At 36.4% G+C, this 22,976-nt stretch overlaps 1 protein-coding gene across 6 annotated transcripts in view; it reads left to right on the top strand.

The window, feature by feature from the left end:
- Positions 1-49: 49 nt before the first annotated feature.
- Positions 50-22,976, top strand: part of mboat1 (membrane bound O-acyltransferase domain containing 1) — an 86,721-nt gene continuing 63,794 nt past the window's right edge. For all 6 annotated transcript variants that reach the window (XR_015510605.1, XR_015510603.1, XM_087286191.1 and 3 more), the window contains exons 1-2: positions 50-227; positions 675-822. The gene's annotated coding sequence lies outside the window, so the exon portion shown is untranslated. The remainder of the gene's footprint in view (positions 228-674; positions 823-22,976) is intronic.

Below are 22,976 nucleotides of genomic sequence, written 5' to 3'. Positions count from 1 at the left end.
GTTGGGAAAGGAGAGAGAGTATTTAACCTGAGCTGCACTTCAAACCAGTGTTGGTGGTGGCAAGATCGCACAGTGGCTGAGCGCTTCTACACATACAGACCTGTTGTTTGTTAGAGCTTTAAAGATGTAATTTAACTAATCTAGCTCCTGTGTGGTGAAGCTATTGGAGTCAGACTTCTATTTTCAATGATCTTCTTGTTAACATCTAATAATTCACCCAAAGAGAAGTGAGTCTGGTTGATTTGTTTGTTTGTTTTGAGGGTTAAGTAGGAAGGTGGGTGCCATTTTTGTTTTGAAATCAGTTTTCTCCTGTTTTTGTTTAGTAAAGGAAGTTAGTTTATGTTTTTGTGTGTGTGTGTGTTTCTTTTATTTCAGATTAGCAAGAGATTATATTAGGAGTTGGCTTGTTTTTTGTTTGTTGTTTTAGTATTGCTTCCTTCTGAATTAATACCCTGTTTATTTTGTTATGTTTTGATTATATGTAAATAAGCTTTTCTCTTTTTCTTGATTTGATCTTGTGTTTAAGTTTCTAGCCATTTTGTTTGAGGAAATAAGATCTCCCTCTTTCTACCCATTGCACATCATCCACCACCAATCATTTATTTTTTTGTTGAGGTCACATCTCTAGGCCCAAAAAGATCGCAACACAACAACGTTCCTTTTTGCCTTACCAGCTGACCACTTACCTCCATATGGACCGCTATCACGCTGTTACCAGAATGTCGAGTAGATCGCCATGTATGTCGGTGGACTTGAGATGTAGAGAAGAGTTGACCACACCGATGAGGTTTGAATCTGGCAAAGAACAGTTGCAGAAAGCAGGTAAGATAAAAGTCAAAAATATAAACAAGTAAATAACCATGTGGGAATGTGATATAATCTGAAAACATGGTTTAAAAAAGCCAGGGGCTTTTTTTTTTTTTTTTTTTTTTTAAGAAACACTGTCAGTTGGGTTTAGGGAAGTAGGTGGACGTTGTTCAATCGGTGCTTATGAAAACACTATTGGTTGGGTTTAGGAAAGAAGGAGGCGGGGTCAGTCGGTCATTCAGTCATAAAGTCGATAGTGGCCTCCGATGGATTTATGTGAGTAGAGCGGGCGTGAATGGCACTTGCAAGATAAATTTGAGATCTCAAAGAGTATACACAGCGGCCTCTGGTGGATTTGTGGGGGGAAAAAAAACTGCAAAAAACATAGCTCCTGGGATGGATATTTTGGGATTTCCAGAAATGTGTATATAGGGCTATGTTTCCAGAATAATTTTTTTTTTTTTTTTATTTATTTTTATTTAAGTCCTGGTGCTCTTTTTCTAATGAGCTAATGATTTGAATCATGTGTAGGTCGGAGTTCTCAGGACCACAATTGGGAACCACTGCTAATGAATGTGTTCCGCTCCTCTGTTTAGATTTAAGGAGTTTTATGAAACCCTCCAAGATAGAACATCATCGCCCTTGAGTTTTTGACCTTAAAAAGAGACGCTGTATTACAGTAAAAGCCACACATTTCATCTATTGCACATTTTGGTTTGCAAAAAAAGACTGGTCGTTTGCTTTTGCAATCCGATTAGCTTTGAAATTATAATGAATACATGTTTAACTACATTTTTAATACATATGTCTAGGGTATCATTTATGTTGTGATCTGACCCTGAAGAGGTTATAGACACCCATGGTGGTCTGTAACACCAATAAAACCTGACACTTACAGTCTCATAGGAGGGAAAGTGTGGGCTGAGTAATGGGGAAACTGGGAATAAATGATTCCCCTGCTATGTAAATGGAAATTAAAGGACAAGTAATGCTCCGGGCTGTCTCCCCTAAACTCTTCCATTTGTTGTGCCAGACAAATCAATTGTGTGCAATGGCATAGGTGATTTTTATGTGCTTCTTTTGTTTGTTCAGATGAACCGCAAACATGTCTGCCTCTTTAGTCAGCTGTGATAGGTGAGCAAATACACTAAAGATGTGTAAAGTAACCTATCAAGAGTAAGCACTATTAAGTCGTCTTTGAGCTATTAAAATAATTTCTAAAATAATGATTGATGATGAGTATTTACAATGATGATTAACAGTATATACATAAACAATAAACATTCAAAATGTGCAGTGCTGTGGTTTCTCTTTCTGTATTGAAAGACATACAGTAAGTACTATCTGGAATTTCCTTCTAAATTTAGCACTTTTCTTAGTTCACATTTTACAGTTTCACATTAAAGGCCATGAAAATGACCTAGTCTTTCCCATAAAAGTGAAAATACTGAATCTATTTGAACATTTCAGACGATACTTAGAGGTTTTTGCAACTCATAATGTCAAAAATTGACTTGTATGGTCAACTAAGATTTGAATTTTTTTAAAACAATTACATGTACAGCCACTGGCCACTTTATTAGGTACACTTTACTAGATAGACACACCTTACTAGGGAGTCTAATCGTATTTGCCTTCAGAACTGCCTTAATTCCTTCATGGTGTAGATTTAACAAGGTACTGGAAATAGTCCTCAGATTTTGGTCTATATTGACATGATAGCATGCTGCAGATTTGTCACCTGCTCATCCATGATGCGAATCTCCCGTCCCACCACATCCCAAAAGTTCTCTATTGGATTAAGATCGGGTGACTGTGGGGGCCATTTGAGTACAGTGAACTCATTGTCATGTTGAAGAAACCAGTTTGAGATGATTCACACTTTGACATGCCACGACAAGTTATCCTGCTGGAAGTAGCCATCAGAAGATGGGTACACTGTGGTTATAAAAGAATCCACATGATAATTTTTTTTAAGTGAACCAGCAAGTTTTTAATTTAGTATAATTGGCCGACATTTATTCAAACTGGCAGAGAAATATAAAGGTTTGCTCATAGGCTGGTTATTTAACCAGTACGTTTAAGATTACTATGTTTTTATTTGGGGGATTTTAAGTCTTAGCCAATTTAGCTCTGAGTGAAAGAAAATTACACTATTCCCACTGTCAAAAAATCTTCTCCTGCTCCAGTAAAATCATTGTACAGTGGTTTAGTGTTTAAAATCGGGCTTAATATATTATGGGCTTAAATAGATCATGAATATGAGCAAAACAAATAAGCATTCATGCAATCTCCACTAGCTGACAAAAGTCTTGTTGCCTATCCAAGTTCTAGGAACAACAAATAACTAGACTTCTAGTTGATCATTTGGTGTCAGAAGTGGCTTAAATAAAAGGCAAATGCCTCTAGATTGCGCTTAATTTACCAAAATAAAATATAATCACGCCTTGATTTTTAATCATTTAATTAAGACCGTAAGGTCTGACGTTGCTTAGACAAAAGTCTTGTCACTTAACAGAAATAATGTCCAGTATACAATAGAAAGTCCAGCTGCAGTGGATAAAAAATTAATATAGTATATGACTCCCGTGAGCTTGGCCGACTGCTTCCATACATCTCTGCAATGACTTAAATCACTTATTAATAAAGTCATCTGGAACGGCAAAGAAAGCGTTCTTGCAGGACTCCCAGAGTTCATCAAGATTCTTTGGATTCATTTTCAATGCCTTCTCCATCTTACTCCAGACATGCTCAATAATGTTTATGTCTGGTGACTGAGCTGGCCAATTCTTGACCTTCTTTGCGTTCAGGAACTTTGATGTGGAGGCTGAAGTATGAGAAAGAGCACTATCCTGTTAAATAATTAGTACTTTCTTGTGGTTTGTAATGTAATAGACAACACAAATGTCTTGATTCCTCAGGCTGATGATGTTGCCATCCACTCTGCAGATCTCTCGCATGCCCTTATAATGAATGTAACCCCAAACCATGATTTCTCCTTGACCAAACTTGACTGATTTCTGTGAGAATCTTGGGTCCTTGCGGGTTCCAATAGGTCTTCTGCAGTGTTTGTGATGATTGGGATGCAGCTCAACAGAGAATTCATCTGAAAATTCTACCTTCTGCCACTTTTCCATATGATCAACTAGAAGTCGAGTTATTATTTGTTGCTCTTACAACTGGGATCGATGACAAGACTTATGATAGTTAGTGTATATCTTTCCTCAAATTCTATCTATCTACAAATGATCTAATTCACAAATTTAATTCAGTGTCATTTGTTTAAGATATTAAACAATATTGATTGGTTCATATTTGCATTATCATTTATTTTGACCTTTTTATGTAGTGTCTTGATCAGTTACATACAATTTAGCACAAAACTAATTTCCTAAACAGTGAAATCATCTATTTCAAAATAAATAAATAAAAATCAACTTGAAATTGCTTTACGTAGGTGTTCTGCAGAGGAGAAACAACATTGCATGTAGCATGCCATAACCTTAAACAGAAAATGGAAGCAGAAACTGGCACAGCGAATGCCTCAGCTAATGACCAAGCAAGGAAAATAACAACAATAACATTAAGCTCCTCCAAACAGCAGGCCAAAAGTCACAAATGTGTCTCTTCCAAAGCACATGCAATCCTTCAGCCATGAGTTCAAGTGCTGATGCCTAGCCTTCGACAACACTCACCACACCACACTAACACCTGCTTGGCTTTAAAGAGCCCCAGAAATGAGATAAAAGCCAAGGAAATCCAAAAGATTGTGATTTATTGCTACTTGTGTACATAAGAGTAAAAGGTGAACAAAGCAGACGGCCAGAAATCCATTTCAAATTGAATTTTCTTTGTTTGAAACGGCCCACTCAAAAACACACACAAAAACTATCATAGAGCCCATAAATGACATTGCTGCAATAATCTACAACGACATGTCGCTGTCGCTGATAAGCCACCTCGAAGAGAGGGGAGGGAGCGATCGATACTAACTATTCATTTCTGAAATTATCTTCACATTGATCCAGGGGCAAGTGCCAGCAAGGCAGGGGCACACTGACTTTAATACAATAATTACATAAAGGGTTACACGCTCTTCCTCAACACCAATAAAGGCTGTCAGCAAGAGCAGGACATGGAGCAATCCCATAATCCATCAGCACATTGCCCCCTGACCCACAGGCTTGCAGGATTTTTATGAAGCCTCGATAAAAGTTGCTTACGGAAGGATGCAATGACTGCTAGGTTTTGAAATGAAAATATGAACAAGAACCAATTTTGTTTGAGACATCTGTGATCTGTGAAAGAGTTTCTTTTACTTAAGGGGTTTAATGAACATGCTGCAGATGTTTTGACAAATAAGAGAGAATAAAAAAATGAGTGAGAGAGTAAAAAAATGTTTGAATATTCTCAAATGTGCTTAAAAAGAACGACATTTATACCAGTATAAATTGTATTATTTTCCCTTTAAAAAAATAAGTAAAAATTTAGCAAATTAGGCATTTGGCCTTGTGGAAAATGAAACTTTTTATCTATTTATCTATCACCGAAATTGCAGCAAATTTGCATCAAAGTCATTGTTTCAAATGTAGACACAGATGTGAGCCAAATTAATGGGGAAAATGGATTACTTTTGTAAGAATGATTGGAAGTAATCTGGAAACTATACAAACCAAGGAAACGTTATGTGCCACCTGTTTATTGTGACCAGCAAGGAGAGGTTTATCAACAAAGCATATCAGCATAATGAGCCATCTGTCTGTTTCAGAACCAATTCTTCAACCAAAAAGATTAGAATAAATAAGCTTTGGTGGATTTCAAATTTCAAAGGCACTCGCTAGACAAACGCATTTGTTTTTGCATTCAGCCACATACAAATGAATAAGTACCTGCATAAAAGTTGATTTAAGTTGACAAGAAACTGAAGCTGCAATCATCATCTTCATTGTCAACTGGTAAACCAACCAAACTGCTCGTGGTGTGTATCAACATGACTAAAATATTTCCTGATAAAACTAATCTTATCTATATATATATATATATATATATATATATATATATATATATATATATATATATATATATATATATATATTATTTCAAGTTTCAGTATAAAACAAATAATGTAGCATCACCAGGCTCTCCAGAGTTTCATGCAATTTCGGATGTTTAATTTTTAACTTTTGACTTCTGTTTTAATGGAATTTGATACCGCATGGCGAACGGAAAGAAAAACCTCCACATTTCGTGACTCGGTGGTCCTTTAAGGTAATCAAATCGCTACTATGGTAGACTCTTAATAAGAGTATAATCTTATCTTATCATATTAAAATCGGAGAATTGGTGTTTTATGTAAATGTACTTTGACAGCTTGTGACTTCACCTGACAATTTCTAAGACAGCGCATTCCAATGTTTTATTAAGTTTGACAAGTTTCCTCCTTGAACGCAACGAAAGCGTATACTTGGCGTTGTTGTGTCAGAATCCTTGTGAAATACAACCAACGCTTAGTTTCAGCAAATTTGATGAACACGATCATGCGTGTTGAATCTGAAGGGAGTCGCTCCGGCTGCCCTGTCCGGCGGGCGTTATGTGTGTGTGTGTGTGTTTTTGTCTGTGTGTGTGTCTATCTGTCAGGCACGTGCACAGAGCACAGACCCTTACAGGGGCAGGTGCTGCAACGCAATTGCAAAGTGAAGAGCAAGTACCTCCTGAGACGGGCACCCAAGCCAATGAGGGCAGAGAGGCAGTAGCTCTAGCCACCGGGTCACCCCCCTGTGCAGGGCATTGGTCTGTGTGTCTGTGCGCGCGCAAAATTGTTTCTAATTTATAATTGATGTTCTCAACTCACAGCAATACAACTTTACAATGAGTGCAATTGTTTGTATTCAATACTTCATTATTATTATTATTATTATTTTCCAACTTCCATATCTGCAACGCCTGTATTTTGGCATTTTATTGCAGTTCACTTAGAATCCAACTTGGAAATAATTTTTTTCTTTATTAGTATTGATTGTTTTAAAATTCAAATGGCATTAACATGCCTGTGTTTTAATTTGCCGGTCAAGCCAGGATCTTGATAGTTTATTGGGTATGTTGTTTACATGAAGAAATCTGTGTTACAAGTTAAATAAAAATTCTAATAAACAATTATATTTTGCATTTTTAAATAGTTTTTGTCTTGCGTTTACATTAATTTTACATTTGAATAGCCAAAATTACAAGTTTGTCTTTTAAATGTGATTTAATAGCGATTAATTTACCAAAAAAGTGTGATTGATTAGTTCATTTTTTTTTTATCGATTGACGGTCCTAATATATATATATATATATATATATATATATATATATATATATATATATATATATATATATATATATATATATATATATAGAGGTGGAGAGGTGGTTGTTGTTGGATGGCGAAGCCGTGTTGGGAACGAAGGACAAAAGTGTAGTAGAGCGGGGGGTTGTTGCGGAAAAAAGGGAAGAGGGTTGAGGAGTCGCAAAAGAAAGTGAAAGTGAACAGCGGACGGTGGAGGAGAGTGAGATTCAAGAGATTCTCCTGAGATCCAAGCCACTGAAATCATTGCGGATGATTTTAATTATATTGAAGGAAATGTGCTGAAGAAATTCGGAAAATATATTTCAGCAAAATAATATACAATATTTGTACTGTAATAAATAACCTCACCCCAAACCCTACCCCTCACAGTGAAGTCACTTGTTCCACAATGTATCTGACATTACATCTCTGAGTGATGCAATCTCAGCTTGCATCATAAAAGCTGCATTAAGATACTATTGGGTCAGCCAGGCTATCTACCTCAACCAAGTTCCCCTCTACACAGCTTTGATGAGATCCTAGCAAAGCTCAGTGACATACAAGAGATGGGGAGAGATGAGATCTGCAATATCTACAGGTCCCACTGAGCTACTTTACAAATTTTGACCTAAATGTTTGAACAGCCAATACACAATTTAAGGGCTATTGAAAGTTTGTTACATTTTTTTGCTGTGGAAGCTGAAAGAGGCAAACAGACTGGCGTTTTAGTGAAGCTTAAGCAACTGAAGGCTGGTTTATACTTCTGCGATAACTGATCATGTCACCCATGGTGCCTGCCTTGCGTGTAGTCGTGCATTTATAGTTCTGCGTGCTGTTTGTGTTGCTCTGCAATAACACTTCCGATATGCTAGCTGGCAGTAAGTATTTATGTTACTCTGTGTTGAGTTTCTTTGCGAATATTTTTTTTTCTGAACAGTACAAGTAATTCAAACGTGCTAATTCAGAGGGAGAATTGATGGGCGTGCAACAACTTTAAACATAAGGTAAACATAAAACAAAAGTTTCCATCTAAAGCTCCTTCATGGGACTCGACACTTCTAAACAATCGCTCCATCTGGCTCAGGGCTCTCAGCACCAGCCACGCTAATCACCGGTACCAACCTGACCAATCACAGAGCTTGCGCTACGCTTCATTGCAACCTGTAGATGGAAAGATAAATCTGCAGCAACTGCGTGATGCTGTCATGTCAATATGGACCAAACTTTTTAAGGAATATTTCCAGTGCCTAGTTGAATCTGTGCCACTAAGGATTAAGGCAGTTCTGAAGGCAAAAGGGGGTTCAACCTGATACTAGTAAGGTGTACTATGTAAAGTGGCTGATGAGCATATAATTCTTATATGCTTATATTATAAATTAACATATTTTAGGTATCTTCGCCTCCTGTCTATATACTGTTATGTCCCAATAAAGGATAGAATAAAACAGTCTAAAAAAAGAACATGACCAAAATAACATGAATAAACTCCATTATTTAAAGGAGGAGGCAGGAAACTATGAATGTTTTTTTATTAAACTATTTATATATTTCTTTGCCCAATTACTTGGCTGTTAGTTGAGTTTGTGAGAGTGTTTTGTAGTGTTTACATGTTTATCAATGCATATAATTTAGTAAAAGAGCATGTTTATTTTTAGAAAATCTTTCATGTACAAGGTTTTCCATTTTATACATTAAAAAATGCTTTAATTAATATTTTATCAATTAGGGTTTCTTTAAAGTCTAAAAATCTCATCTTGTTCTCTTAAATCCAGTCTCCTAACTCATCTCGTCCTGTGGAATATGGGTCTCAGCACACCTCCAGTATTCACACATTCATCACATCTCTATAAATGTAATGTTAAATGGGATCATTAAAAAAAGCAATCTAAACTAATGTTATGAAAAAAAAAAAAAAAATATATATATATATATATATATATATATATATATATATATATATATATATATATTTACAATAATGTGTGTCTGTCTTATCCTTATGTCTAAGTTAACTCCGATCCAATCAGATCCATGCTGCATGTAGACCATATGGCGGTCCTGCATCTAGGAAGGACCTTTCACAGTCATCTAAACCTTGACAACACAAGCCCTCAAGACAGAGTATCAATAAAGACGCCGGAGCCCTCAGCACAGATCCCTCTGACAAGCTTGAATATGTCATGTGAGGACCAGCTGGGACTAAACACAATCATGAACACCGTTTGTTCATGATTGATTCATTTTGCAACATGGACAATGTTACTGAATCAACACTGTATTGATTGGAATTGAAAAATGACATGGCTGTGTTCAGTAGAGCTGCTTACCGATGACATGAGCATTTCATAATGAATGACCTTTGCACAGTTATTGAATACCTCTTTGTATCATAATGGTTATGTTATGGAGCCAGTGTCAAGTGAACTGGAGCCTGTCATGAGCTGGCCGTGGAATTTCCCATACTTAACCTCACTTCAACCGGTATAAAAACAAATATTGTGCATGTTCTTCAGGCAATATGGTTATACTTATTTCAATTTTTTTTTTATTTAATAAAATTTTGTTATTATTCATTTATTTATTTACTATCTCCAACAGATCACAAAGACCACCAGTATTCTTATCCATTATTTTTTAGATCAATTCAAAAAACCTGCAAATATCCAGACGCGGATGAAGCATCAAGCTAGAGTAAATTTACGTTATGTCAATGCATCCTGCGGCGCGATTTGCGCAAATGAGGCGGCACAAACAACGCGATTCACGTGTGCGAAGCAGCACGAGTTAAGTGTTTTATGCGCTCACTTTGAAAATCTGAACTTCAGCGGACGTTCAGCCCGCGTTGTAGGAGCGTGATTATGACATAGTGCCTGTTGTCGGTGTCCCGAGGGCAAGTCTTCTTGCTGACACCAGACAACAGTTCATCAAACTGTGCTCGGCTCAGGCTGAAGCACCACTGAAAGCCTCCATCATCCAGGCATAGTTTCTGGAGGTGACTCAAAGAGCTATGTGCACCTCTGAAAGGATCTAGTGAATTCAGACACGGCGCCAAACAAATCTACACTGTTTATCAGCCTTCCTAAAGCACATAAACACAGCTACTATCTCAATAAAATCCAAGTCAGCTATTTAAAAATGAAGCTAGAGTCACCGGGCAGACGGAAGCCCCGCCCATGATGCGAATCCATGCATATTGTGAAGTGAATTTGTTTAGGCGTTTCTTAATTCACACCAGAGGTGGATGAAGCATCAAGTGAGAGTTATTCGCACAAATGAAGCGAGTTTAAAGTGCTTAACGCGCATATCGTGCGCTTCACACAAAACCCTCAAGCTAAAAAATCTTAAATTCAGTGGACATTAGTGCAACGTTAACCAATCAGGAGCTTGCTCTTGTAAGAGAGTGATTATGAGGTAGCAGAGGTGGGTAGTAATGAGTCACATTTACTTCGTTACATTTACTTGAGTAAAACTATTAGGTAATGAGTACTTTTAAATATGTGTACTTTTACTCAAGTAAATTATTAGAGAAAAATCATTACTCTTACTCCGCTAAATTTGTACTTGAGCTTTTTTGCGTGTGTGACGTGCTTAATATGCGTATCGCGTGTTTCATGCAAACCACTGGAGTTGGAAAATCTAAACTTCAGTGGACATTCGCACCACGTTAACCAATCAGGAGCTTGCTCTTGTAAAGTCGGGGTGTCTCGAGGAAAAATCCTCCTGCCGACACCGGACAACAGCTCATCAAACTGGGGTCAGCTCACTCTAAAGCATCACTAAAAAATTCCATCATCCAGGTACAGTTTCTGGAGGAGTTGATGAACTTACAGGGCTGGGTGCGCCTCAGGAAGGTTCTAGTGGACACGGCACCGAACGAATAAATGCTGTTTTTTATCCTTCCTAAAGCACATAAGCACAGCTATTTTCTCAATAAAATCCATGTTAGCCATTTAGCAACGATGCTAGAGTCACCAAGCAAACAGAAGCCCTGCCCATGATGTGAATCCACGTCTATTGTAAAGTAACTTTGACACGTAAATGAAGAGAGTGAACTCAAAATGTTCACGCATCTATTTCCATGCAAATAGAGTGATTTATTTTCATGTGCCGCATCTGGTGTGAACACAGCATGATGATGCCTTCACGCCAGATGTGGATGAAGTATTAAGTGCGAGTGATTTACATGTGAAGTCAATGCAAAGACGCAAATAGACATCCTCTGACACGATTCGTGTAAATGAGGTGGCGCGAATTAAGCAAAGCGAAACTTAACAAGCATATCTCGCATTTTGCGCAAATTGCTCAAGTTGGAAAATCTGAACTTCAGTAGACATTTGCGCCGCAGTAACCAATCATGAGCTTGCTCTTGTAGGGGAGTGATTATGACGTAGTGCCTGTTGTTGGTGTCCTGAGAAGAAATCCTCTTGCTGACACAAACAACAGTTCATCAAACTGGGCTCGGCTCAGTCTGAAGCACAGCTGAAAGCCTCCATCATCCAGGCATAGTTTCTGGAGGAGTTCATAAACATACAGAGCTGGGTGCAAATCTACGCTGTTTTTCAGCCTTCCTAAAGCACATAAACAAAGCTATTCTCTCAATAAACTCCATGTTAGCCATTTAGTAACGAAGCTAGAGTCACCGGGCAGATAGAGTTGCCCATTATGTGAATCTACATCCATCGTGAAGTGAATTTGATGCGCGAAGTCAAAGTAAACTTAAAATCTTCATATGTATATTTACGTGCGAGCTAAATGAATAGTTCACCCTCAAAAAAATAAAAAATTCTGTCATCGTTTACCCTTCACCTGTTCAAAACCTATGTGAGTTTCTTTCTTCTGTTGAGCACAACAGTAGATATTTTGAAAAATGCTGGTTGCTAGGACACATTGACCTCATAGTATCAAAGAGCTTAGAATGACCAAGAGGCGACACTCAGTAGAACGTTCCATTGCAACAGCAGCGCCCAGCAACAGCCCCGGATTCCGCCATTTTGGAGTGAAAGTGATCGGCCGTCCATAGGATCTCATTACTGTCGCGATGGCAAGCAGCTTTGTTTTTTATTTATTTATTTAAAAAGCGTATTAAAACCGAGATACAACCTGAAAGACGACAGTGCAACATTTGTTATTATAATTATCAGCACTTTTAATAGTTTATTTTACAGACTTATAATATGCTGTTGTTCTATTGGAGTTTTCATTCCATAATGGCCGCCGCGCCCTCTAGTGGCTGTTTCCCAAATTACACCAGAGTGTCGCCTCTTGGTCATTCTAAGCTCTTTGATTGTAGTTTTTGCCCTACTGTTTGTGTTCTTTTGTGTTCAACGGAAGAAAGAACTTTATCAAGGTTTAAAACCACAGAAGGGAGAATAAATTATGAGGTCATCTTCATTTTTGGGTGAACTATTCCTTTAAGTTGCAAATATGTAAGCATAAAGAACAAAATAATGCATCATGATCACATTATTGGAATTCCATGTAAATAGATCCTGAGAGTTTACAAATAAATTCATATTACAGTGAATCTGGATAACAGATTTAATTGTCATATGTGTTTTTTAAGAGTTTTGCACAAAATTGATTAGTTAAAAAATCACGTTGAAGAATTAAATTTGTGACATGCGCAGGCAATCCCATTACGACATGCAAATGAGCACCTCCATAATAAGAACTGTTGCAGCCACTGGCTTTATAAAACAATTCCAACACAGCTGTACTGGAATTGAACCCCAAAAGTGAAACATAATTTAATAAACAACAATCATAACAAAATAATTAGCACATCATTCATATCGTCTGTGGTCCTCCGCTGTAAGGTTTGGGTTCGAGAATGCCACCAAATGTTTAGTCCAAATGTGTATTCTAATGTGCAATCTAAATGCAGTTTTAATTGTGTTAAAGATAATTTCTGATAATGTGGCAAAATGGCTTTGAGCAAAAGAGCATAATAAATATTGAAACGATGCAGCGAGGCATGATTTCAGTATTTTTCTTAATTGCTTGAGACGCCGACAATAGTGAATCACTAGGCTGTGGCGGACAAGTGTTTCACATTCTGAAACAAACAGAAGATGTATCTATTATCTGAGCCATACCAAGGTCAGTGACCTATGACAGACCGAGGAGTGAAAACATTAGAAACCGTGCAATTTAATCTTAACACAAATAAAAGACAGAGTCCCAAGGAACCAGCATCACAAAAGGCTGGAAAAAAAATAGACAATGTTTTGGACAGATTTGTCCCCCTTGGATCTAGGACGTTTTCTTTTCTAGCTAGTCAAAAACATTGCAGCAGCCCTATTCCACTCACCCTGCTGACACTTGTATTAATGGCATTTTGGCCAAAGGCAGATGATACTGAAGAAAAAAGGAAGAAAAAAAAAAAAGGATTGCACTGTGCATTTGGATGCACCCACTAACACCAGTGTCTTGCGTTATTTTTGTGGTAGTCTTTGCTATGCTAATTGTAAGGATATGCTCTAGTGAACACTTCCACACAGAATAACACTTTATTTTTTTTTTAACAGTTCCTCATCCTTTAAAAATAAATAAATTACTGAATTCAACAAAAGAAAAGACACTTTTTTTAGGCTAATAGTGGTTATGTCTATGTTTATCATGTATTAATTTATTTTCCTTCACCTTAATTGCTTATTTATCATGGGTTGCCACAGCGGAATGAACCGCCAACCATTTTAGCATATGTTTTACGCAGCGGATGCCGCAACCCAGCACTGGGAAACCCAAACTCTCACATTCACACATGCACTCAAACAGGGCTGTAGTGGGACTCCTGTTCAAGCCTTAGACCGACTCACCTCAGTTCAAGACTGACTATATTAAAATAACGTCATTTCCAATTAAGTTTCTAATGACACTATTACGTCTTTTCCAAGAAAACAGCTGCTTTAGAACTTCAAATGTTTAACAACCCTAACAGTATTATATGTCTTAACAATAAAAATGAAAAAAAAGATTGCTTAGGTGAGGTTCGAACACTGGTCGGAGGCGTCATAACGCAGCGTCATTCACAATAATAATAATCTTTTTCTCTCCTTTTTTAGATTTCTGATCAAGTTATGTCAGATTTATTAATGTAGGAATCATCTGATTTTCATTGAGCAGGTGTAATATTCATTAATATTAATTATTCGGGTTCTTATACTCACTAAGGTGCTGCTGTTTGGGGTCGAATGATAGCTACATCGTCATTAACCTGCAGGCTGCAATTTGCTCACAGGGCTGCGGGAAAATAATTGAAAAGAGCGGAGCTGTGCAAAATAATAAACAAAAAGAGTGAGGCTATGGTCAAATAAATACATAAATGAAAAAAAAGTGCGACTGCTCGGAGTGCAAGCAGCTAGGGTCACCGGCCCTCGCGGCCAAAAAACAGACCGACCCACCAGGAATTCTCCCGGTATTCCCAATTAATCCGGGCCTGCAATTTAGCTTATTCAATTCACCTAAAGAGCATGTGTTTGGACTGTGAGGGAAACCGGAGCACCCTAGGAAACCCACGTCAACATGGGGAGAACATGCAAACTCCACACAGAAATCTATGCTTATCAATCTATCAGATTTAGCTTTTTATTTCTAAAATAATGTATTATAAACCGTTTAGGTCACACCTTATTTTGATGGTCCATTTGTTGGGTTTAAGTTAAATTGCTTTTACATGCCAACTAATTCCCATTAGATTATCAGTAGACTGTTAGGTTGGGGTTTGGGTTAGTGTAAGTTGAAATGTACTTGCAAAGTGTCTTATAGTCAGTTAAATGTCTGTTGAAGGAGCAGAATCAACATATATTAAGCAGACAGTCTACTAATACTCAATGAATGAATGAATGAATGAAACTATATATGAAAAAGTCATGGCAATACAAGTTTCTTAGGGCACACTTTACAATTAGGTGTCATTATTTAATGTAAAAATGTTAAATGGTTTCTTCTGGGTGCTACGGTTTCCCCTACAGTCCAAAGACATGCAGCAGGTGAATTGAATAAACTAAATAAACATATGTTGGATAAGTCTATGGTTCATTCCACTGTGGCGACCCCTAATAAATAAGTGACTAAGCCGAAGGAGAATGAATGAATGAATGAATGAATGAATGAATGAATCCTTAACAAAGATACAAAATGCTGTAATAAATGTAATGTGTTTTGTTATGTCAGTAAATACAATAACTAACATTAACTAGTTCAACCCTATTGAACAGTTATATATTTTTATGTTACTTTAACTTATTTTAGTGAGTTAATCAGGATGTATTTTTGATTTTTGTTGTCATTTAAGTTTATGTAAGTTAAAAATGACTTATAAAGTTAATTTGATTCGACTTTAAAAAAAAGTCAGAAACATTGTATACTGTATATATAATTTGCAGTTGTCACCTCTTTTTGAGATCTCCTAATCTGCAATTGTTAAAATTTTAATAAACATATGTAAAAAAGAAAAAAAATTACAAATAAAATAAGTAAACCCACACATTTTGAATATATACTACTCGCACACTTCAGTAATAAAATGATCATAGTGAAGAAGTAAATAGATTACTTTCAAATGGCAAACATTACATACCCAAATGACATATGCCACTCTCGTTAATAAGAGCTAATGATATTAAAAGTAATAAATATAACTCATTTAATCATTTTCCTCAAGCTTAGTCCCTTTATTTATCAGAGGTCGCCACAGCGGAATGAACCACCAACTTACCCAGCATACATTTTACACAGCGGATGCCCTTTCAGCTACAACCCATAACTCTGAAATATCCATACACACTAATTCACACACATACACTGCATCCCATTTAGTTTATTCAATTCACCCATAGCGCAACTATTTGGACTGTGGGGGAAACTGGAGCACCCGGAGGAAACCCACGCCAACACGGGAAGAACATGCTAACTCCACACAGAAACGCCAACTGGCCCAGACAGGACTTGAACCAGCAACCTTCTTGCTGTAAGGCAACAGTGCTAACCACTGAGCCACCACGTCACCCCCTCCTTATTTTCATTATTCAAAATGATAAAATAAATAAATAAATAAAAACTTGCTCCAAGTATATTCTAAAACAGTGTTTCTCAACCACGTTCCTGAAGGACCACCAGCTCTGCACATTTTCCCTGTCTCCTTAACCAAACACACTCAGATCATCAGCTCATTAGCAGAGACTGAAAGACCTGAAATGGGTGTGACAGACCAAGGAGACATCCAAAACATGCAGTGTTGGTGGTCCTCCAGGAACGTGGTTGAGAAGCACTGTTTTAGAATATATTACTTGCACACTTCAGTACTAAATAAAAATGACTAAAGAAGTAAATAGATTGCTTTCAATTGGCACATTGTGAGTACTTTTGCCACTCTCATAAATACAGTACAATAAAGAAGATTAAAAGTGATGAAAAAAACTTTTCTGTTATTATTATTATGATGACGATGATGATTATTATTATTATTATTATTATTATTATTATTGCTGAACTGCAAAAATTAAGGTGTGTGCGTTTTTTGACATTCGTGATGCATAGTTGACATTTACATTTAAATATAAGCAGGTTAACGCGTCGTGTCATAAAGAGTGAATCATCACAGACTGGTTTCATGAACATGACACTGTTCTCAAATGGCCTCCACAGTCACCAGATCTCAATCCAATGGAGCACCTTTGAGATGTGGGGGAATGGGAGATTCACATCATGTATGTGCAGCCGACAAATCTACAGCAACTGTGTGATGCTATCATGTCAATATGGACCAAAACCTCAGAGGAATATTTCCAGAATGGCCTCCACAGTCACCAGATCTCAATCCAATGGAGCACCTTTGAGATGTGGTGGAACGGGAGATTCACATCATGGATGTGCAGCCGACAAATCTACAGCAACTGAGTGATGCTATCATGTCAATATGGACCAAAACCTCTGAGGAATATTTCCAGAATGGCCTCCACAGTCACCAGATCTCAATCCAATGGAGCACCTTTGAGATGTGGTGGAACGGGAGATTCACATCATGGATGTGCAGCCGACAAATCTACAGCAACTGTGTGATGCTATCATGTCAATATGGACCAAAACCTCTGAGGAATATTTCCAGTATCTTGTTGACTCTGTGCCATGAAGGATTAAGGCAGTTCTGAGAGCAAAAGTGGGTCCATCCTGGTACTAGTAAGATGTACCTAATAAAGTGGCCGGTGAGTGTACACACATTTTGAACTAGCCAAACGGTTTGATGCTGATGAGGGTCTCATAATGTCATAGTATTAGTTCAAATTGAGCCTATATTTTGTAATCCACCCCTAGTACTCACTTTAGCACAGTTACGATACAATTATTATAGGTTTTATCATCAACGTAAACACGGTAAACGCACCACCCCTGTTTTAAATAGACATTTTTAATAAAGACATTCCCAGGGAGGCATCCTGAGCAAATATATGTCAGGGTATGACTTTAATTCCCCGTTGAGATGAAAAATAAATAATAAGACGTGGGATTAAATCTTGTATTTAATATCTAGTATTAAGTCTTAATGTTGAGTAATCTGATCCAGGACATCGTGAGTGACTCCTTGAGACATCTGCAGATAAGAAGCATCCTAGCAATACAAATCAGCTTTCATAATGTCCCGCTTTTCATTTGATTATGTTATGCATGCTTGAGTACAAGGGGTTGGAGTCAAGCAATATAATCACGAAATAATAATGATCGCATCTGATATTAATTCATTTTAATCCCCTTTAATGCGTATTCGGCTGATAGAAATAGAATTATAAGAGCCCTCAGTTAATGTATCATCATCTGTGGGGAATTAGCATTGAAGTTATAAGGGTATTTCACTTCACAGCGTGACCTCCTGTTCCTTTGGTAGATCACGTAACCCATTCATTAGCCGGTCCTTTCGCTCTCCACGCCTTTATAATATTACTCAATTTATATTCAGAAGCGGCCTCCTGGGAGAGAGATCAGCGCTCCGAAACAGCCCCTCCTCATCGCCCAATCAAAATATTTAAAGGCCAGCAAAGAGATTTTTAATGCTCATGGTAGACACCCATTTAAAGTGGATTGCCTTGGTTTAATATGACTTTAACAGGCTGGCGGTCATATGTGAAGAATGAATAAGCTAATCTGGGAGAAGGGAAGGTACAATGAAATGTGAAAGAGAGGGGAAAAAAGGCTGCATATGAGGGCAGGGAGGTGACATGTGGACTGGAGAGTTATGAGATAGCAGCTCTCTGTGAATGAAAGAGAACAAGATCATTAATGAGGACAGTGTTGTGTGCGTTGTTTCAATCGTTTTATCATGACAGAAATGACTGTGCTGTGGCCAAGTAGAGGTGGTGTGCTTGTTGTGTACAGAGGATTATTAAATGGGGGGCAAAATATATTATTTGTTCATATTTTTCTTATTAAAAGTATAAAATATTATAATAAAGACAAAAAGAAACATTAATAATGACAGAAAACAAGGAAGAGTGTGTGGGTTTAGTTTGGGGTAGTTTAAATCAGGGGTTCTCTGCCTCTTTCACTTCAAGGCCTAACTTTTTCTCTGAATTTTTCATGAAGGCCCAATCTTATAGTCAATTAAAATGCTTATTTTAAAGCTTTATTTATAAGCAAAACATTTCTTTTGCCGTCTATTATTCCTTTTTTTTCTACATCATTTTCATTTTATATCATTTTACATCATTTTATAAAAAAAACTGAAACATTGTGCATGTGTATATACAGTTAAAGTCAGAATTACTAGCCCCCTTTTGATTTTATTTTTTTAAAAAAATTTCCCAAATTATTTTTAACAGAGCAAGGGAATTTTCACAGTATGTCTGATAATATTTTTTTCTTCTGAAGAAAGTCTTATTTGTTTTATTTCGGCTAGAATATAAGCAGTTATTAATTTTTTTTAAACCATTTTTGGGACAAAATTATTAGCCCTTTTAAGCTAATTTTTTTTTTTATTTACTGATAATCTACAGAACAAACCATCGTTATACAATAACTTGCCTAATTACCCTAACCTGCCTAGTTCACCTTATTAACCTAGTTAAGCCTTTAAATGTCACTTTAAGCTGTGTAGAAGTGTCTTGAAAAATATCAAGTAAAATATTATTTACTGTCATCATGGCAAAGATAAAATAAATCAGTGACTAGAAATAAGTTTTTAACTATTATGATTAGAAATGTGCTGAAACAATCTTCCCTCCATTAAACAGAAACTGGTGAAAAAAATAAACAGGGACGCTAATAATTCAGGGGGGCTAATAATTCTGACTTCAACTGTATATTGTATAATGGTGGTTTGTTCTGTAGACTATTAAATAGTAATATAGCTTAAAGGGGCTAATAATTTTGTCCTTAAAATGGTTCATAAAAAAATTAAAAACTGCTTTTATTCTAGCCAAAATAAAACAAAGACTTTCTCCAGAAGAAAAAAAAAATATTATCAGACATACTGTGGAAATTTCCTTGCTCTGTTTAACATAAGTTGGGAAATATTTAAAAAAGAAAAAAATTCAAAGGGAGGCTAATACTTCTGACTTCAACTGTATATCACCTCTTTTTGAACCACATATTGATCTTACAATATTCAGCGGCATCATCGCAATCATATAAATCAAATTAATCAGATCACTCAGTTATACACATCAGTAAGATTTCCACTGCAGATTAACTTCATATATGTTTATATTGTAACATACAGCTGAAGTCAGAATTATTAGCTCCCCTTTGAATTTTTTTTTCTTATTTAAATATTTCTCAAATTATGCTTACAGATTTAGGAAATTTTACGTCTGACAATGTTTTTTCTTCTGGAGAAAGTCTTATTTGTTTTATTTTGGCTAGAATAAAAGCAGTTTTTAATTTTTTAAACACTATTTTAAGGACAAAATTATTAGCCCCTTTAAGCTAATTTTTTTACAATAATCTACAGAACAAACCATCATTTTACAATAACTTTCCAAATTACCCTAACCTGCATATAGTTACCCTATAGTTAAACCTTTAATTGTCACTTTAAGCTGTATAGAAGTGTCTTGAAAAATATCTAGTTAAACATTATTTATTTAGTTATTAAAATTATTAAAATGCCATTTACAAATATTTCTGTTAATGTGGAAAGTGAGTGCATGTTTTATCCAAAACTAATATTGGGTTTTATTTTAAAGGCAAGTTTTGTAAAACAATATAATTTGAATATAATAAGAAATTATGGGGTTCGTCTCTAAAGAAGTAGTTACTCCACCCCGTTTAGAGCATTATTATGGGCGTTTTACGTTATAACTAACATGGTTCAAGCGATGGATCTGCGACAGAGAAACTAGGGGTTTTGGGAAACACTCGTCACTCCATAGTTCTTTTCCCAAACGATGCATCACACTATGATAGTTCAGCCGCGAGTTACGTCATTGTTTGGGAAACGCACAACTGGGTGATCGCTAGGGCCAGACGGAATCTATGGACGTTTTTTGCTATTTCTGCAGAGAATTTTGGTAAAACTCTGCGGATTTCTGCGGAATTATTTTGCTATTATCATAACTAAAACCTTAATATATGAAATTAAAAAAATGATATCTTTTTAACTTTTATTTAATGTTTAAAATGCAAATCCAACTAGATTCACTTTATTTGGTAAACAAAGCAAGTCTCTCATATAATATATCTACTAAAAGACAGAAAATATTACTGTACAAACTGCATTGTACATAAATCAGATGAACATTTTCATATTAGTCAATAATATTACTGAACTTAATTTAAAAAACTGAATAAATATAGATTTACACACATTTACTCAAGTAAATAAACAGGATTAATGATGGAAAATCTGCAGAATTCTGCGTGCGCAGATTCCGGGTGGGCCTACTGATCGCCCATATAGCCCATGCCTAAATCTGCCACTGAGTGAATAAGTGTTACTAACTTAAATGCAGCATACCATTTAGTAAGAGTGAATTCTGAATGAACCTTTTCTTTATCTTTTTAACCATTTTGTAGAGAAGGGGGGAGGGGTTAGGCGGCAACCCAACCCTTAACCTTCAATCCCAAGAGACCTACCAGCGTTCAATTAAAGGTTTGGGGAAAAAAGAAATAAAGAAAAATAATATCCATCTGTAAACTGAATTATTATAAGCACCCAAAGGCTATAACCTGCTTGTTACTAGTCACTAGACTATTGGGATCGAGCTGATTGGGATTGATATGCCTTCGGCAGATGTCTGCAAATCATATGACTAAAATAAATGAGTTGATAAACACACTTACTGATAACTGAAAACAATTATTTGCCCATTTAACATAGGATGGCGGTGTGAAGGAGCTCATTTAAGGGCAAGAATGGTGACAAATAATGCCACTCAGCCAGGAAACGCTACCATTCACACATTCCAAGATTACCGTCATTTATATCAGTTTAAAGCACCAGAAGCAGAAAATACATGATTAAGGAGATGTAAAAGTGCAAACTATCTGGCCGAAGAGGAGAGGGGGATTGGAAGTGAAGAAGGGAGGGAGGAACAGCAATGCGTAGATCAGGTAAAACTACACACAGCGGTGATATGTTTCCTCTTACCCAACGCTATAAATAATGTCCAAAGGCCAAAGTTATTAACCTTAAAGAGCTTGGCCAGACAGGTTACAATCAGAGGAGCACGAGAACGAGGGTAATAGAGATGATCTTGGGGGGAAAAAAAGGAAAAACAATCACCTCTTTTGTGATAGAATGAGGAGGTGAATAGAGAATGGAAATTAACATAGGATTATTAGGTATGAGAAGCTCTCTCTCTCTCTCTCTTTCTCTCTCTCTCTTCATATATATATATATATATATATATATATATATATATATATATATATATATATATATATATATATATATATATATATATATATATATATATATATATATATATATATAAATACAGATAGATAGATATAGATATAGATATATGAAGCAAAATTCAACTGAAGACAGCAAAGTTTTTTTTTCCCCCCTCTTCTTTAATTTCCTCCAACTTCCATTCCTCCTAGAACGTATATGATGTGTTGTTTAGAGCAGGCCGCAGATGTTGGTTCACGGAAGGTTCACCCATTACCCAGGCCCCACAGCCAGCTGGGGGGCTAACCGCTTTGATCAGCGCATGCACAGGCCCCAATGATTTTCACATCAAGCCACCTGATGTACAGCTTCACCATCCACCAATCACTCTCCCATATCGATCCCCCCTTAAATGAGCCTTCCCTGCTTTGTACCATGAGCAATAATTAAAAAGGCAGCCATTGATTATAACTAATATTATGAGAGATCAGGATGTACACATGCTTCATGTTTTCGTGTGCCTTGTGTTGTGTTGCTCGAGGTTTGTTTAAAGCCTGTTTAAAGCTGAATAAGAAGGCACGCTTTCAGCACAATGGAAGGACAAGTGCATAGTAAATTGGGAGCTTCAAATTTGTGTTGATTTTGTTGATTTTGCACAATTGTGTATAGTAAATGTGAGATCTTGACACTCATGCTTTCGTTTAAATATTGTTCCTTTTAATTCAGCTTAGGATGCTTATTATGATTAGCCTCTCAGGTATTATTATAGGGAAATTAGGGACATGAATAATTGTGACTGTTTGCATTTTATAAAAGTAGTTTATTTGTCTTTACATTTATGAATATGCTGCTTAAGTTAGAATATATTGCTGTGATCATTATTAAAAATAATATGCAGTGATTACTATTGGTATAAATGTAAATAAAAGGTATAAATAAAACCTAAAAACACATTCTTGCCAGAAAATGCAGCTAAATATTTTAATTACTTTATTCTCTGCCCTAATTTGCTCT

The sequence above is a fragment of the Danio rerio genome, chromosome 16, assembly GCF_052040795.2.
Source record: "Danio rerio strain M-AB ecotype USA chromosome 16, GRCz13ab, whole genome shotgun sequence".
NCBI classification, from domain to species: domain Eukaryota; kingdom Metazoa; phylum Chordata; class Actinopteri; order Cypriniformes; family Danionidae; genus Danio; species Danio rerio.
This window is presented reverse-complemented; position numbering and strand designations above follow the sequence as displayed.